The sequence below is a fragment of the Pinus tabuliformis genome, chromosome 2_2 (genome assembly GCF_031772625.1).
Source record: "Pinus tabuliformis cultivar Carrire ecotype Pingquan chromosome 2_2, CPIR1, whole genome shotgun sequence".
Lineage (NCBI taxonomy): Eukaryota > Viridiplantae > Streptophyta > Pinopsida > Pinales > Pinaceae > Pinus > Pinus tabuliformis.
Genome location: NC_142300.1, coordinates 381,573,240 through 381,592,649, shown reverse-complemented (window position 1 = coordinate 381,592,649; position 19,410 = coordinate 381,573,240). Strand labels below are relative to the sequence as shown.

Here is a 19,410-nt window from a genome sequence, read left to right as displayed (position 1 = left end):
TAATTTGGGTTGTTCTCACTTGGATAGATCTCTGGAGAGCGCCTGGCCACCCCAATCCCTAGAGGAGGACTTGAATTCTCTAAATGCAATTCTGTAACAAGATATTAGAGAAATTTTACAATATAACTAAGATATCGACCAACATCCCCTATCGGGGTGCGAGTTAGAATGATCGGGACCCACAAATGCCAGTTTGTAATGATGAAGATTGAAAGGCGACAATCTACCACCCTCCACATGCATAAGGCACAAGGAGGGGTTGCCTCACACATGCAACCATTTAATGTCAATGAGGAAAGTGGCAGGGAGATTATAGTGGCGAGGTTCTCTGGCTTTTTCGCTATTGATGTATGTAAGTCTTATGCTTGCAAAGGTAATTCACTTCTGGCTTGGTCTGCGACAAGTTGCGGCTCTGGGCTGGCACTCCTCGTGGTCCTCCACCGGGTGTTGATCGACTTACAGTCTGCTCTGGCTGCTCTTCTCATATATGTTCTTTGTCTTAGTCTTTGTTACCCTACTCCCATGGATAGCTACATGATACTACTTGTTTCTTCGAGGAACGACTATGTTACGAAGTTGAAGGTTTTGCGGAAGAACCACCCAGATTTTTACATGGAAATTGAGCATTTTTATAAGGGTTTCTTTGTCTTTTGTGCTCCTTTCTTTGTGTACTATGGTATTTTTCTTTCTCGCATGAGCGCTATTTGGGTAGGGCAACTATGTCACTCACAATTTTCTTTATGTTCTTGTCTCTAGTGCAATGGCTCTAGTATTTTTCTGACTACCTGTTGTTATGGATTTAGGCATATATGGTTTTGGAATCTGTTTTGCTCGTCTCAAACCTCTACCCTCAACTGATCATGGCAGGGTTGGGAATATGGTTTAGGGTTATGGGACTGGCTCATTCTTGGTCCGTTGTCTGCAGCAGGGTAAGCCGTGGTATATTTATATTTTTTGGCCCTCGTGTATTGATAATTTGATAGGTTGTTTGGTCTGGTGCGGTCCGGAGAAGCATAAATCGCACGGGTGTAGGCTCACTTTAGGTTTGCTATCAAGGTTTGAGTTAGTTACTCCTAGAATTTTCAGTCATTTTCGTGCCATGGCCCGTGCTACCACAAGGAAGGGCAATCGCACCCAAGGTTCCTGTGGTCGTGGTAAGAGCCATATGTAAACTCATGAGGGTAGTCAAGCCAATTCTTAGACTCGTAAAGCTCGAGGTCAAAAATCGACCTCTCGCATCATAAAAGAGGTTTCCATTGCTTATCAAGAGGGCATCTCTTCTCAGGTTTGTCAGCTTATAACTGGGTGGAAAGCATAACTCAATCAACAAGTTGGTGCAATAGAAATTGACCTGGGTGACTCGCAGGCCTTGGTGCTTGACCCTGATCACTCTTGTGGATGGTCTACTCAGTATAAGAAAACTATCCATTTGTATTAGATGATGAAGTACCTTATAGCTAAAGCATTGGAGTGCATCCCTTCTAGCTCTCCCTTGACCTCTTAGGGGTTCCCATATTTTAGCAATGATCTACAACATATTCAGTTTTAGGGTCAAATGCATAATGGTTGCCTCAGTTGCATCAAGTAGTATATTCCTTATATTCCGCAAACTGAGCTCCCATGCTCTATTGCGAAGGATCTTGCTCCCGTGGACTCATCTAATGATTAGTAGTATGATGACTTAATCTTTGTTTTGTATTTTATTATATGCAGTAGTTACACACTTTACAATATGTTCTCAGTTATTTAGGGTATAGGAAGGATAAGGTCACTCACATATCTAACATGGCTTGACAAGCTTATAATATTTTTTTAGATGACTTATCATGCAGTTATGTGGCCAACAAATCCGATTTCCCTGTGGGCATGTTGAAACCACCTAACCATTTGCATTCTGGTTGTAACTTGCCCGTTTTGAAAGAAATTGAATACAAAGATCCTGCCAAGCTTACCCAAAAAAAAACTGTAATACTCAACCATAAAAGAATTTGCATTTTTTTCCCAATTTTCATTTTTCTCCCAAAAAAAAAACCATATATTGATTTTTCCAAAAAATCAAATCTGTGATCTACCCTGCATGCAAGGGTTAATAACGTCCCGTCCTTAAAATGCATCTTTCATGTCGGACTAATGGTTTCCAAAACTAGCGAATTGCATACTTTAGGTAGGTCAGTCTACTTCATAACTTAAAATGTATTTTATCTTTGTATCGTACTCGTTTACTTTATGACTTTGACTCATTCAGAGCATACAAATATTAAAATGCATTTTATCTTTATTTCGTATTCCAGGAATTATATATAATCCAGACGCGATTTCATATTCATCATTCATATATATATATATATATATATAAGCTTTCCATGAGCGGTTAGCATTAACATGGCTCTCTCTATATATATTTAATTGCATTGCACTGTAATTAGGGACCTGCATATTATGAACAAGTCGAAAATCTCGTTGAGGGGATCAAGCATTTACATTTGAATGAAATGGACGATAGCGATCAAGATTTAATCAAACGTCTTCAGATAGCTGCCTTAGGATACGTTTACAGGTTAGGCATTTGTACAGCAGAGTTGCCTTCGCAAAACTGTGTCGTAGCAGCCATCCTAGATGACCTTTATGAGACTCACGGAATGTTGGATGAACTCAAAACCGTCTCCGAAGCAGTGAGACGGTGAATTTCAGTTATAGAGATTTTGTGCATATTGCTATTTTATTTATTTTTAGTTTTATAGGGTATTCTAGTTATGCATATTATTTATTTGTTTTTAGAAATAAATTATTAATAATTTATGGTATTTAAGTTGACAAGATTTTTGTCTATATAATTTAGAACCAATAACTTTCACAATGACTTAACAATACCCATCAACATTTATTCTTCCTTGATAAATGAACTTCCAGAAAACATAAAAATTACATTCCACTTTTTCTTTAACACAACGAATGAATTGGCTGTTGAAGTCGTATAAACGTATGTGTTTGGGAAGATCTGTGGTTTTATAGAGGAATTATTTTAATGGGATGCTATTACTATTATCACCCTACTTATACTATTACTATTATCACCTTGATATTACTATTTTCGGTGCAAAAACCTTTTTTCAAATTTCTTATTTGAAATAATATATTTCAAATTTTATTATTTTTCATATAGAGAGAAAAAGAGATATATACTTTCACTGTTTCAATGATTAGTGGCAGCGATATCTTGAGTCTTATTTGCAAGAAGCGGAATGGATAGCGACTGGTCATGTGCCCACGTTTAATGAGTACATAAATGATGCTCGCGCTAGCGCAGGGATGTGCATTCTAAATTTGTTTCCCCTTCTGTTGATGGGAGTGGGTCAACTTCTCCCCAACAACATTCTGGAGCAAATACATTCTCCATCCAAGATGCAGGAGCTCCCAGAATTGACGATCAGCCTCGTCGACGACTTGACAGATTTCGAGATATTTGGCATCTAAATTTACATTTATTTTAACATCGTTTAAACAAGATCGGATTCACAAAATCCTATGCAAAATTTCAATGAAGGATGAGAAGCAACGCGGGGAGATAGCTTCAATTATAGAGTGTTGCATGAAAGAAAACCCTGATTCTACCGTGGAAAACCCTTTAAATCACATCAAGGACATCCTTCGTCTCTCGCTTGAGGAATTGAATGGGGAGTTTCTCAAGGAGGACAGTGTACCGTTGTGTTGCAAGAAGTTCACTTTCAATATAACACGAGGCCTTCAATTTCTGTTCAGATACGGAGACGGCATATCCGTATCTAACAAGGAATTAAAGGAGCAGGTATTCAAAATTCTCCTCGACCAAGTTCCAATTGAGCAATAATGACGACCCGGTTACTGTTACTGTTATATGTGTGTATTAAGTATGTTTTTATAATGTTTTATGCTTATTAAGTGCGTATGGCCATAGGGACAGGGATTAAATAAGTTGCCAGATAGAGAAGAACAATGTCTCTGGACGTGTTTACGGACGTAGTTCCGCTAAGTTCTGCCAAATTGCATGTGGAAATTGATCGCCGACAAATTCCAAAATATCACGTATGGCAATTACAATTATCACCTGATCACCGATGATCTAATTTCGTACCACTATATTTTCATATATTTTATGATATTGAATTATATTTTATCTCTGTTGGATCATTAATAATTAATGAGTTTATTTTCATCATGTGCCTTGCGCAATTTTAATGGTATTACTTTCCTACCCTTTATTTGCAAATTTAATTATTAAGGGAGGGTAGATTTTTTACTTTTACTTAACTTTTTAAAATATTTAAAATAATTTTTTAGGTATTTTTGGAGTTTTAATTAAAATAATTAATTAAAAAAATGTCATCTGAAAATGGTTCTAATTAAAATAATTAATTAAAAAAATGTGAATAAGTATCATATGTGAGAACGATATTGTGTAAAGTGATTTTTCTGCTTGAAGATGGCCAACTCATCGACCCAATTTGGGGTTGCATCTCTCAGCCATTGCATTGGGGGATAGCTCCTAATCCACTGTTTTGTGCCAGACGACATAGGCTTATGTGGGATCTTTCTTCGATCATATTTGAAAACCATTTCTGAATCCCCTACGGACTGCGAGAGATATGGGAGTCTTCGTCTTTTTTTTGGGGGGAGGGGAGGGTTCAATCTACTCCAGCAAAAACGCGACAACACTCCCATGGACTTTCCTACAACGATTTATGTGGGTGGTTCTCTGCATCGGTGATAACACACTCTGGAAGTTATGAACAAAATGTTGAGGTGCACAGACTATCGATGTTGAGGCCTGAATCACCCATGCCTTATGGGAAGGATGAAATGCTTGTCCAATGGTATGTAGGTACAAGCCAGATCTGGATTCGCATAAGAGGCTGGAAGGTATAGATCTAAAGTCCTCTTCGCCTTTGTCTCTTGTCACAGAAGATCTGCCAAAAGAACTCAATTGATGGACCGAAATCAACACATCGATCTCCATCACCGAGGTGGTGTATACAATAAATCTTGAATCTCCCCTGCCGAATCTAGGATCTCTACCCATCTTATGCGCAATGAGTATCAGTCAAGATGGATCGGGAATGAAACCGAGGTTTTTGGATCCATTTTCTTTGGATCTACTCTCATACATAATAGATCTCAAAGTATTAGTATCAAGGAACTCGCAGTCGAATATTGTGCCCTTGTTTCAGTCTCCGCTACAGGCAACAAAATTGTCATATGTCACCGAACCGGAGCCCGAAACGCATGACTACCTGGATGAGGAAGAACATAACCCTTTCCAAATTTTTTTAAAGACCCCTGATGGTAAATCATCATTAGTTTGGGTTCATGCATCTAATAAGGTTTCTCAAATGAAGCAGAATATCATGCAAAATTTGGGTTATCCATCACATCGGCAAAACCTGATTTGTGGTGTTTACATGAATACAACAATCTTCGTGTGACCATCATCATCCTAAATTTGAGATTGAGAGGCAAAGCAGCTAGATCAAGTAAATCAAAGGGAGTATGAGGTGTTGCTAGCTCTAGCTTACCCAAGGTACATAACTAAATCAAGAACATATAATTGGTGGTCTTTCCATCAAAGACATTAATAGGAGAAACAAACAACTACAACGAATCCTGAACAAACACAAGATATCCCCAATCCTTATATAGTGGAGCAACTGAATCATGTCCCAGAACTAATTATAGGTCTTCGAGAAACAAATGATCTCTGCACAACTGATGAAGCACAAGCCATCATCAACAAATTTAATAGTTTTTGGTGAAAAACAATGGACCTTTTCCATTTGATCTTCTCAAATTGGACAACAAAATGTGAAATACACCTTTGTTCCAAGGGTTTCTTCATAGTAAAGTTTGCATCATCGAAGGATCAAGAATTTGTCCTTCAAGAAGGTCCATGGTTTTGGGGATCAACGGGACTTTTCATTACCCCATGGTTCCCATATTTTGATGCAAACACCATGATTGTATCAAGAATGTTGGTTTGGGTTAGGCTACATAACCTCCCCCTTCATTTTTGGCATCACCAAGCTCTAGAAGGCATTGGGAATCTCTTAGGATGATTCATAAAGACAAACACACAAAGAATGGAAGAACGAATCTATACATTTTCCCGAATATGTGTGGAGGTGGACCTTAGTAAAGGCTTGTCAAATCACATCCACTTGTCACACAACAAGCAGAGCTGGACTCAGTTCCTATATTTTGAGAACATTGTCGTTAGATGTCAAATATGCCAATGGATAGGACATCTACAAAACATGTGCCCTGATTCCAAGAAAGAGTCGCAAAGGAAGAAGAAACTAGGAAAACAACCCAAAGGATGGGAATTTCTCCCAAATATGCCATAACAGGAAGAGGATGAAGCAGAAAAGGATCCCATTTCCAATGTGGAAAACCAAAATACACAAGAAAAATAAGGAAAGGGGGAAGCCTCTTGTGAAGCGACAAAATTACAAGTGCAGAACAGCTAGTGAGCATCGCTGAAGAAAAGGACTCTGGAGGATAAAAACATCACCATGTCTTAGATAATTTTGACTAAGACAAGGAAATTACAAGAATAGGAAAATAAAATTAGCTAAATAATGTATCATCCATGCCAACTGAAGGAGAATGACGGAAGGTAGAAAATAAGAAATGGAGAAAAGGTTAACCCTTTCTCCTCATCTGTTAGCTTATTATTTTGTATGAACTTATGAATATCAGTCTTGGACTAGATGATGGAATGCTTGCAAGAATCTACATGTAATTTTGTTTTCATTAATAAAATTATGAATTTTCCTTGGGAAAAAAAATGTCATATGAAGATGGTTTTTCACAATGTGGCATTGATAAACCATGATATTGGCCCATGGTTTTGTAACAAAGCCTATTTACATATTAAGAGTCTGTATGTTAAAATGGGATAAATTTCAATGGTTAAAAATATTGTTCCATGTGTTTATGGCAATAATGAGATTATCAATGATAATTATTAGTTGGATAGTATAAATTTAACCTTTATAGACTATGTTGAATAGTATATGTCACCACTAGTAGGGTATCCTATAGAGAAACTACTAGGTCGAGGGAAATGATGGAGCGATAGCCCACTATCACCTCGACTAAGGCTCCCTTCTCTTTACGGGTTTTCACCGATGGGAGGAGACCCATCATATATGGAATCACTATGATGAATATATCAATGGAAGGATAAAAGATGAATCTCAACTCCTATTCACAAGAGAGACTCAATTGTATGGCTTTCGTGCTTGGGAGCACAGTGGTAGGCTCTCTAGGATGGGCTAAAAGGATTCCTGAGGCTACGGTTTAGGAATGTATCTTGAAGAGGTGTTCTCTAAGCCTAGAAAGCCTTATGAATACTTGGTGTTTATGTGATATTTACGAAATTGGAGTTATAAAGTTGCGGGACCACACAGGACTAAGTGGACCCAATATTAGGTCAACTAAGTCAAATTGGTTACACAAGGAGGGGCTTGACCTAATTTTTGAAGAGAAGAGGACAAATGGGCAAAATTTCTTGGAATGTAATGCAATGATCCAAATTAGGTCACTAGCCAAGGGAAACCTAGGGCAATAAACAATCCTTGAGCTATGGCTTGCTATCTCTCGAGATCCCACTGTCGGATTTGCTTCAAATTTCGAGGGTCTCTACAACAAACCTCAGTTTAGCTGTGGAACAAAAATCAAAGTATTTGGATGGATATATTTTGAGATAATTGATGCCTTATGTGACCTATGTAAGCTAAGCCTAGAAAAAGAGGGAGGTGAAAATAATAAGCGTTGAAAATGATCACCAATGCAGGATAAGTGCCTTGCCCTTTGGGAGAGATGGAGTCAAGGAGAATTTTAATATTTGGAATGGATTCACTCAATCAAGGAGGCTCTTAAAACAACTTCACATGGCATTGGGGCATGAGAACAATTGCTTCAAGGTCTTTATACTTTGACTTGCAATATTTGATGGCTTATCAAGATGAATTTAACCCAAATCATCTCTAAGAACATTCACACAATCATACATGGCCCATGACATGATTCATCACTATAAAATATCATAATTTCCATACTTTTGCATAAGAAAAAGCGATAGATTTCAACATAGTATAGCGAAAATCCCATCAACATGCATGTGACAAAGCAAATAAAAAGAATATAATTAAAAGAGCACTTACATGTATTAAATAGTATATCCAATCATCAATATATCCCAATAGAGGAGGTCCAAGACAAAGAGAGATAACCAAACATCACTATTCATCCATATGATCCAAACTCGTCCTCCAAAAGGTATAGCAAAAATCTCACAAGAGGGAATAACCCAATCCAAGTGATGATCAAAATGAATAATCTCACTTCTATTTATACTGAATTCAATTTAGATAAATTGGCATAATTAATCCCCTAAAAAAAAAAATGTGCACAATAACAATACTTTTGGTGACAAGCCCACCAAATAGCTTAATAATACATGAATAAGCCTCTCAAGAGGGTCAAATGATCAATAAAGTGAGTTGTTGGGACTTTGAGGAAGCCTAATGAAGTCCAAGGGCTAATGTGATGTAAAAATGGATTCCCAACATAATGGATAAGGGGTTGGCCCCTTGTTTTCAAAGCAAGAACATGTGGTGCTCCCAAGTGGGTGTGGGGGTACAAGGACATCCTCATGGGTCTCCAAGTGGATCGAAAATGCTTGTAGACCATTTGTAAGGGCTAGGATGGTGATGTAATCCCTCTCTCTGCAGCAGGAGACATCATGTAGACCCTAGACAATCTACCAAGTGTATGGTGCAAGTGTAGAGTTGAATGGGCATGATCAACAAGGTGAATTATCCTCATCCAAAAAGGTGGAACACGAGTAATGAGTTATCAGTGTTGGAAATCCATGAAGTAGTATATGCTATGATGGAGGCCCATGGTTCTCAACACTCACCCTACAAGTGCCAATCCATCCCCTTACCCTTCAATACAAAAATTCATTAGAATAATCAACTAATAAATCTTACAAGTCATGGGATCAATGCGGCAGTTCATGGTGGCATACCTTTCCATAGTGGGATTTTCCATGTACGAGTATCTTTGAGCTCAATAGGGGGTTAACCAAGGATCCTACCAAGTGGTTTCAATATCTGAAGGGGGTGACATGTCTATGGTACATCCTTTAAGTGGTAGGTGGATACTGATATAATAATGGAATGGAGTAGGGATCAGGGGAATCATCCAGACCACATGTCAAGGTTCTTGGGTGGCTATAATAATGGAAGCCCACACCTGCAGATGTGAGTGTATGAGGGAGAAAATCATGGTACTTGAGTTACCTTGAAATTTATTTTTCCACCCTTATTCATATGGATTTTTCCTTTTATTTATTTTTCTTATGACTAGTCGGGGCTCTAAGGGATGAGAGCATGTTGTGTGATATATGACAGTGGATACCCCCATAAGGTGGGATGGTTCATTGCCCACTAAGGGTTGGTAAAATCATGGGTTCCTTAATGATAGAGAGGGCTAATATAGGGCCCATATGAACTAGGGTGATGACCATGGATAAGGGGTAGAGCTCATGTTCGGCTTTTTCCCACGCGCTAAATTTGTATGTCCCAACCATCTTTTGCATTTTGTGGTGCATTTCTTGTTTGAGAGTGACCAAATTATTCTTTTTATTTAATTTTTAACCGCATCAACCTCTGATGCATCGTTCCAGGTCTGACCCAAGGTGTGGACAAGGGGAGGGAGAGGTTCACCCTATGTGGATCTAGTGGACACATGTAGACCCGGATGGGAAACTATATGAATGGGGTTAAAATGAGTGGGACAAGAGTGATGTAGGTGATAGCGAGAAGCGAGACCACGTAACCAAAATTGGGATTTCCCATGTAGTGCTAACCCAAAATCGAAATGGTCAGTAAAGGAGATCCCACGGGTCTAGGATACAAGCGTAACCATGAAATCGGGCATTGGAGACAAGAATACATACCCAACCCATTCTTTCCATTAAATCCCTCCACCAATTCATACCCAAAAATGCTCATGAAATGTAAAAAAATTTACTAAACCAAACCAATGAAAAGTCATACCTTTGGGGTTGGGAGGCCCACCTTCAAACATACATTCATAACAGATGGGCTAGGGACCACATGGATGGATCAGGTGGTGGAGAAAATGGTACATCAAGCTATCAGGGTACTATAAGGGGTTGTTAGTTGTCAGCTGAGGGTGATCTAGGAGAAAAACTCTCTCTTATGCATGCTACCCATAGATGGTGCATAACATCTGCCTCCAACTAGGAAATGAGCTCTCGAAAAAGTGCGTGAAGCAACTCGAACGGGAGGTCATTAGAACACGAACAATCTCTTAGTACCGTAGACCTATTACCTGGACATATCAAAGAATAAGAACATGGGGAAACATGTTGTTTTGGTGTCTTATGATCACCCATGCTTAGTATTAGGCCTTAAAATCAACAAGAAAGCAAAAATATGAGAATTTAATCTAAATGCAGCTAATCTACCATGAGAAATGGCATATGATGTTAGTTCTAATGATAAAATCAACATGCAATTCCTCCTCCCCTAACATGCATATGATGAAGATAATATTAATTGTAATCATAGAGCTAGTGCAACTAACATATCATCAAATCGATATAAATATGTCTACCTATATGATTACTCATGTAGCAAATCCCGAAGTGAATGCAAACCCAATCACATGGAGGATGATGCGGGTGGGAGTTGGGAAACTCTAGATTCCATGCAAGGTAATAGGAATCCCTAAGAGAAAGAACATGAGTCAATCTAGAAGTGTGTGACCTTCCCTCTAAGTACACAATGGTGGAATGAATGATTACCCTTAAGAAATTCTTATCACAATCATTTCTCATAATATTGTTCTTTATAGATGCCACAAGGTCGTGATGAGAGGGGAACAAAGGGTGAGGGACAAAAGGAGGGAAACAAATAGGTTTCTCAAGGTGATGGTCACGTTGGAGAGGGGAGGTCATGGAGTGATTGACACCGTGAGGATGTGTCCAAGGAGATAAATTATAGTCAATTAGGGGCTCTTACTTAACACTACACTTAGAAGGGGGAAAGGGATCATGGTCACTTGATATCATATGACATGGAGTGAGGGAATCACAAAAGGATGACTCAAAATGATGAACAAGAAGGAATGGTGATGGAAGAGGTGAGTTATTATATTCAATTGGGCTCATTTCCTAAAAATCATATTTTTAAGGCTCAAGTGATTTGGATATATTCCCAAAATCACAAGGTACATAGGATAAAGGGCCCTATTAATTTCCTCACCATTAGTATCAAATATACAGTTTTCCCAAAAAGGAGAATCAATTATTTCCAACTGTCGTCTTTCATGCAAGGGAAAATAGTGATCCTCGTTTCCATTGGTATCGATGGATATTTCATCATAAGTAAAGGGAATACTAATCCCAACATAATCCTCCCTGACAGTATCATAAATGGGAGTACAATCAAATTAAGGGCCAAAAATTTCCCATTTCTCCTTTTCAATATGAAAATAATCTCGAATATCAACTTCCAAGGGGATAATGGGATTACCTTCCCCAAGCTTCTCAAAAGAAGATTCATAAGGAGTAATATCCTTAAGAAAGGTAAGGTCAGCCTCAAATTCACTTTCCATAGAATCATCTTCCCTAACACATGATCTCACAAAATCATCCCCCTTTTCGTCATGCTGACCCAAGGAGGACTCATCCTTTTGTTCGTTATTTGGGTCATTATGGTTATCTCCCACCCCTTTAGTGAGACATTCCTTTAGGGATTTATCATAGGTAATGAAAGGAGGGTTCTTCTTAGAAATTAAAGGGGGACTTGAGACCTCACCTTTGAATACATATTCCTCCTCGACATTTTCACCAAGATCCCTTTCAATATTACTCTTCCCATTGCCTGGCTCATGCATAGAGGGGTCTCTTTGACTTGTTAGCATAAGAGCTTCCCACTCTCCTAAAAAATATCTTCAAAACTATCATACTCACTGGAAATTTCATGAGGGAGGCTATCATACCGAGTTGTAACTTGAACTTCAAGTGATAAATCTAATAACGTCATAATCATGTCATCATTATTAATCCTCACCGAGGATAAGGCCCAAAATAATTCGTCAATATGGACATTGTGATATTGATTAAGACTTCCTTTGAACCAAGGCATCCAACTCCTCATCCATGCCTTGATTTCTGGATGCTCTAAAACTTATTCAAGATTAAGGTTATTATAGGGAGAGGGAGGTAAACCATGCTGCTCTAAATAGTCCATTATTTCATGATTTTAGAGATTACAATTAAAACAAAGTCATCATGGTGAATATAGAAGCCTCAATAGATGCTTGCTTCACCCTACAAGCATTAAATTTGAAGTTCAATGAATAACCATGGCTTTGTTCTTCTAATGGAGTCACTAATAATAATATGTTAGTATGTCACATGGGGAACAAAACACACATTTCATTTCCCCAACAATGATGCCAAAATGTTACCGCTCAAACTAGCAGGGATCCTAGAAGGGGATCTTATAGAGAAACTACTAGGTCAAGGGCAATGATGGAGCGATAACCCACTCTCACCTCAGCTAAGTCTCCTTACTCTTTACAGGCTTTCACTGATAAGAGGAGACCTAGTATATGAGCAATTATGATGATGAATATATCAATGGATGGATGAAAGATGATTCCCAAGGCCTATTCACAAGGGAGACCTAATTGTATGGCTTTCTTGCTTGTGAAGCAAGATGCTAGGTTATGTAGGAAGCACTAAAAGGATCCTTAAGGCTAGGGTTTAGGAATGTATTTTGAAGAGATGTTCAATAAGCCTAGAAATCCTTATAGATACTTGGTCTTTATGTGATCTTTGTGGAATTGGAGTTATAAAGTTGTGGGACCACAAAGGACCAAGTGGACCCAAAATCAGATCAAGTAAGTGGAATTGGTCACACAAGAAGGGGCTTGACTTGATTGTGGAAGAGACTAGGATCAATGGGAAAGTATTCTTGGAATCGAATGTAATGATCTAAATGGGGTCACTAGCTAAGGAAAACCTAGGTCAATAAATGTTCCTTGAGCTAGACCTTGTTATATATCGAGATCCCACTGTTGGTTTTGCTTCAAATTTGAAGGGCCTATAAATAAAACCTCTGTGTAGTTTTGGAACAAAAATCGAACTATTTGGATGGTTACACTATGAGATAATTGATGCCCTAACTGACCTATGTAGGTTAGGCCTAGAAAAAGGAGGTGAAAATAATAAGCGTTGAAAATTATCGCGAATGGAGGATTGGTGCCTTGTCCTTTGGGAGAGATGGAGTTAAGGATAATTTTAATAATTGGAATGGATTCACTCAATAAATGAGGTCATCAAACAACTTCACATGGCATTAGAGCATGAGAATCGCTGCTTCAAGGTCTTTATACTTCAACTTGCAATGTTTTATGACTTATCAAGATGAATTTAACACAAATCATATCTAGGAACATTAACTCAATCATACATATCCCAAGACATGTTGCATCACTATAAAAGATCAAAATTTCCACAATTTTGCATAATAAGAAGCAGTAAATTTCATCCTAGTATAGTAAAAATCCCAACAACATGCATGTGTCAAAGCAAATAACAAGTATAGGTTTAAAAGAGAACTTACATGTATTAAAAAGTATATCCAATCATCAATGTATGCCAATAGAGAAGCTTGAAGACAAAGAGAGATAACCAAAGATCAAAATTCATCCATATGATCCAGACTCATCCTCCAAAACATATAGCAAAAATCTCAAAAGAGAGAATAACGTAATCCAAGTGATGATGATCAAAATGAATCATCTCACTTCTATTTATACACTCTCTAATGAATTTGATTTAGCTAAATAGGCCTAATTGAACCCCTAAAGTAAAATAATGTGAATAATAACAATACTTTTGGTGACAAGCCCACCAAATAGCTCAATAATACATGTATAAGCCTCTCAAGAGGGCCAAATGATCAATAAAGTGATTCGTTGGGATTTTGGCAAGGCGTAATGAATTCCAAGGGGTGCCGTGATGTACAAATGGACTCCCAACATAGTGGACAAGGGGTTGGCCCCTTGTTTTCCAAGCAAGAACTTCTGGTGCTCCCAAGCAGGTGTGGGGGCACAACGACATCCTCAAGGGTAACCAAGTGGATAAAAAATGCCTGTAAACCATCTGTAAGGGATAGGATGGTGATGTAATCTCTCCCTCCATAGCAGGAGACATCCTATAGACCCTCAAACATCTACCAAGTGTATGGTGTAAGTGTGGAGTCGATTAGGCATGATGAACCATGTTAGGATCCAACCCTAACCCCTTTATTTATGTAATAAGCCCAATGGGCCGAGTGATAATCATAGTTAGTTAGAGAGTAAATAATTCCCACATTAATAATTGTAATTTGTTGACCCACATTAGAGAAAATGGACCATAGTTAATAAATAAAGTGGTTAACCTATGTTATGCAAGGGACCACTTGTAGTTAAGGTTTTTGATGTCATTTATCTATAAATAGTCTTATTTAGTGAAGTATCGATCATCGAGTCTTATTGTAATTGAGATCTGCTCTCATGGAGGTTTCCCCCTCAAAGAGGCAAGTGAACATTGAATCTAATTATGAATAATAAAATACTTGTATTTTTTCTTATTTTATTTTTTGTTTTGGGATATATTTCTTCTCATTTCTGGTATTCTGGAATTTCTCGTAGGTCAAGAGCATAACAAGTGGTATTAGAGCACTTTCCAGGCCCAGTTGTACCTCCAATTTTTGCATATTTGTTTTAGGCTAGAGAGGTGTTCCAATGTCTTTAAACCACATAATTTTTTGTTGAGTGCATAAAGCTGCAGATTTGGGGAGGCATGCACGCAGAATCTAAAAGAGGTGGTCACGCTTGTTGGACTCCCTTGTAACCCCTCTGGGTACCCCTTCGAGTAGTACTGCATTAGACAGAACTGTGCACAGATTGCACTTCCACGTACCCTTGGATATATTGGAAGACCCCAAGGCTCACCTGAAACCTCGGCTTAGATAAGTTGTTGGCTGTCTTACTTCTATAGTACACTGAGAACAACACTCGGGGAGATTACTCACACATATGAGGTCAAGTACCATTGCTGGACTTCTATGTATATTGCAATTTGTAGCACCTGACACTCCTCTGTGACCATAGTTCCCTCTACTATCTGAAGAATTCCCTCTACCTTATCTTCTACATTAGATCCAACAGTTGGGGTTCTGTCCCCTTCGTGGAAATCAGATCCATCAGTTGGGGTTCTACAACCGCCATGCAAATCAGTTCCAACAGTTGGGGTTCTGTTGCCACCGTGCAATGAGATCCAACAATTGGGGTTATGCTGACATTGTGAAACTCACGATTAGTAGTTGGGATTTTCACAGTTCCAATCAAACTCTTTGTGCAGTGAGGCTTGCTGCTACTACAATCCAAGCCCTGTTTTCGTAGGACATTGGGTAGGATCAAGTTTTCTGGAATTCGACCACTGCAATATTGATCAGCGAGGAGTAAAACTCCTTTTGGAGTAAAATTAAATTAAAATAATGGCATAAATATTGCAACTATGCCAAAATATTATGCCATAAAAAATATGAGGCACGACATTATATTGTGCAAAGGCTACAATAAGACCTTCAAATTATGGTCCAATCAAGTGTTTGATAAATAATAGTGGTCAACAAGAAAATTTATTGCTAGATTCCTTGGACTAATAATGGTCAATAGGCAAATAGAATCCTAACCAGGATTTGCATAAATTTTGGTCGATAGTAGTCACTAGTGAGTCTACACATTTATAGTTTTACTCCTAGGTAAGTGCAAAAGAAAACATAAAGATGTAGTCTATCTTATAGAGGAAATAGTTTTTTCCATAGGAATCTGACCATACAATTTCAGACAAGATTGTGATTTTTTGTTGTTTAGAATACATTTTTGAATGCATAAATAGTTACAACACTCCAAAAAACCCATGGGGCACTGAAATTGTTTTGTTTAAACAACTTAAACTCAATTTTTAAAAAATATTTATTGTATTTTGATCAAAATTAAAAAAATAAAAATAAATTATTTCGTTTATAATTCAGACTACAAGCCAAACATAAATGATGGTAGAGGTAATTCATAAATAATGGTGGAATTAATGCATACAATTCTATGTAAAATACTTATTTGTCTTAAGAAATTACAATGAAGGATGAGAAGGAACGAGGAGAGATAACTTCAATTATAGTGTGTTAAATGAAAGAAAACCCTAGTTCTACCATGGAAAATGCTTTAAATAACATTAAGGGTAGCCTTCATCTCTCGCTTGAGGAACTGAATCGGGAGTTTCTCAAAGAGGAGAATGTACCATTGTATTGCAAGAAGTTTACTTTCAATATAACACACGGCCTTCAATTTCTCTTCCGAAAACGAGACGATATATCAGTATCCAACTAGGAATTAAAAGACCAGATATTCAAAATTCTTGTCAACCAAGTGCCAATTGAGGAATAATGACCACCCGGTTATTGTTACTAGTTGTGTGTATTAAGTATATTTTTTGAATGTTTTTTCTTTATTAAGTGTGTATGGCCATGAGGACATGGATTAAATAAGTTGTCGGATAGAGAGTAAGAAATTTTGTACAAATTTCTATACACGTAGTTCTACAAAGTTTTGCCAAATTTCCTATGGAAATTGTTCACTGACATAGTTCATCTATGTTCTCCCAAATTGCCCGTGGAAATCGTTCAACGAAAAATTTCAAAATATCATGTACTGCAACTACAATTATCACCTCATCACCGCTGCTCTAGTTTCCAACTACTATATTTTCATATGTTTATGATATTGAATTATATATTATATGTGTTTGATCATTAATAATTAATGATTTTGATCTTCATCATGGGCTTTGCACAATTTTAATGGTATTACTAGCCCACATTTTTTGAAAATTTAATTGTTAAGTGGACTATAGATTTTTTTCTTTTCACTTAATATTTTAATATATTCAAAATAATATTTATGTATTTTTTAAGGTTCTAATTAAAAGAATTATTTAAAAATTTATCATATGAACAAGTGTTATATTAAAATTGTTTTTGAGGATGTGATATTGATAAATCATGATATTGGCTCATGGTTTGTATCAAAGCCTATTTATATATTAAGAATTGCCATGTTAAAATGGGATAAATGTGAATGGTTAAGAATCTTGTTCCACGTGTTTATGCGAATGGGCATGTTATCAATAAAATATTCTTAGTAGTATAAACTAATGGAAGGCTAAGATTTTTCAGGTCACAATAGGGGATTTGAACCAGGGTCTCTGAAGTTTCAAAGATTTCAAAAGTTTCAGACTACCAATTGAGTTGAACAATCAAAAGCTAAGAGTTATTTCCAATGTAGTTATGCATTTTTTGTTTTTCAAATAAAATTTCATTAATTAAAAAAATGTGATATGGAATTGGTTATGGTACTTTGGGCATATGGTATTGATAAGCCATAATATTGGTCCATGCTAGTGTAAAAAACCTATTTATATTAAGAATCTCCATGATAAAGTAGAGGTAAATCTCCATGGTTAAGAGTCTTGTTACATGCTTTATCAAAGTTGAAATTATATATTAATCTTTCTATCTTTAATAACAATTAAAACTATTTTAAATAACGTTATAATTTAATTAATTCTTATATTTTTTTTAATTTTAACACCTTGGTATTTGCCTTCTTCCTATCTATTTTTTATGCAAGCACTTGCTTCAATTATGGTGTCCATTAACCAATGGTAAATATGGTATTTACGTGAGTATTCAAGCTATTTTTAAGGATTTTAATTTTGGGCAGTATTTCGATGAAGCTTAACAATGAAAAATCCAAATTATGGTGGCTACTAACCAATGATAAATGTGTTATTTTCTTGAGTATTCAAGTTGATTTTAAGGATTTTAGTTTTGGGTAGTCTTTCTATGAAACTTAACAATGAAAAATCAAATAAAGTATGGTTAAACAAATGATGGCATAAATATTGCAACTATACCCAGAAATTATGGAAGAAAAATATGATGCAATTATCCACATGGCATTATGTTGTGCAAAGGATACACTAAGACCTTCAAATTATGGTCCAATAAAGTATAAGATAAATACTTTTAAATAATATTGATTTTTTATTTTTTTTTAAATTAAGCATTATGCGTTGCATTGGTCAATGCTAAAATAATAGTGGTAACCTTTTCACGAGAATCTGACATACAATTTCCGGCAAGATTGTGATTTTTTCTTGTTTAAAATACATTTTTAAATGCATAAATGGATACAACACAAAAACTGTTGGGGCACTGAAATTCTATATATTAAACAACCTAAATTTAAGTTTTTAAAAATCTCTCAGATTTTGATTAAAATTAAGTAGAAAAATAAATTGAAAAATGCCATTTGTCTATAAGTTAGACTACTGATAAGTATATTTATTTACATATTATTCCTATACATTTTTTATGGGAAGTAACTGATGTAAATATGTTATTAACCTAAATATGAACTATTTTAAAGGATTTTATTTCGTGCAAAGATTAAGAATAAAAAATCACTAATAAATTTTTAAAATCATGCATTAATATTGGAAGCATATTGTAAATTATGGCATAAAATATGTGAGGAATTATCCACATGTTATTATATTACGCAAAAGTGTCAATACGACCTTCAAGTTATGGTCCAATCAAATATTTGAAAAATTGATAAGTGTTTCTATGCTTATTATGGATGGATGTCTATCAACATTTACCAACGATTTAATTTATATGGTTGCATTAGTTTAATTTTACAAAGTATTTTGATGGTTATGATAAATTGATCTATATAGGTGTTTACCGACCATTTAATTTATATGGTTGTTGTAACACCCTCCTCCCACATCTAGGGTAAACATGCAATGAGAGGCCATTGTGATATGATTCGACCTCCTAAGTCATATTAAGGAACTGGAACTGATAGAAACACACCATAAAAACATTCAACATCAGCTACAGGACCCTCAGGAACCAATCTAACACTTTAGACAACTTTCCCTTAGGTCCCACTAAACTTTTGGACAACTTAAACCTCGGTCGCTCTCATGCTATATGCATGTCAACTTCTAGAAACCCAAAGTCACTCTCATAGCCTTGCCTACCAGTGACCAGAGACTAAATTTATTAGTGTTATTCCAACGACATCAGGATTTGAGCCACTTTTTCAGGCCCAGAGTCGAGGTCACTGCCCATAATTGGACCATCTATTCGAAACAGTAAAATAACATGGAAATGGCAGTATTAAAGAAAATACTTGTTTAAGACCTTG

At 36.6% G+C, this 19,410-nt stretch overlaps 1 pseudogene; it reads left to right on the top strand.

Moving 5' to 3' along the window:
* The first annotated feature begins 2,492 nt into the window (after positions 1–2,492).
* LOC149192839 (delta-selinene-like synthase, chloroplastic) lies at positions 2,493–3,847 on the top strand (annotated as a pseudogene).
* The last annotated feature ends 15,563 nt before the right edge of the window (positions 3,848–19,410 follow it).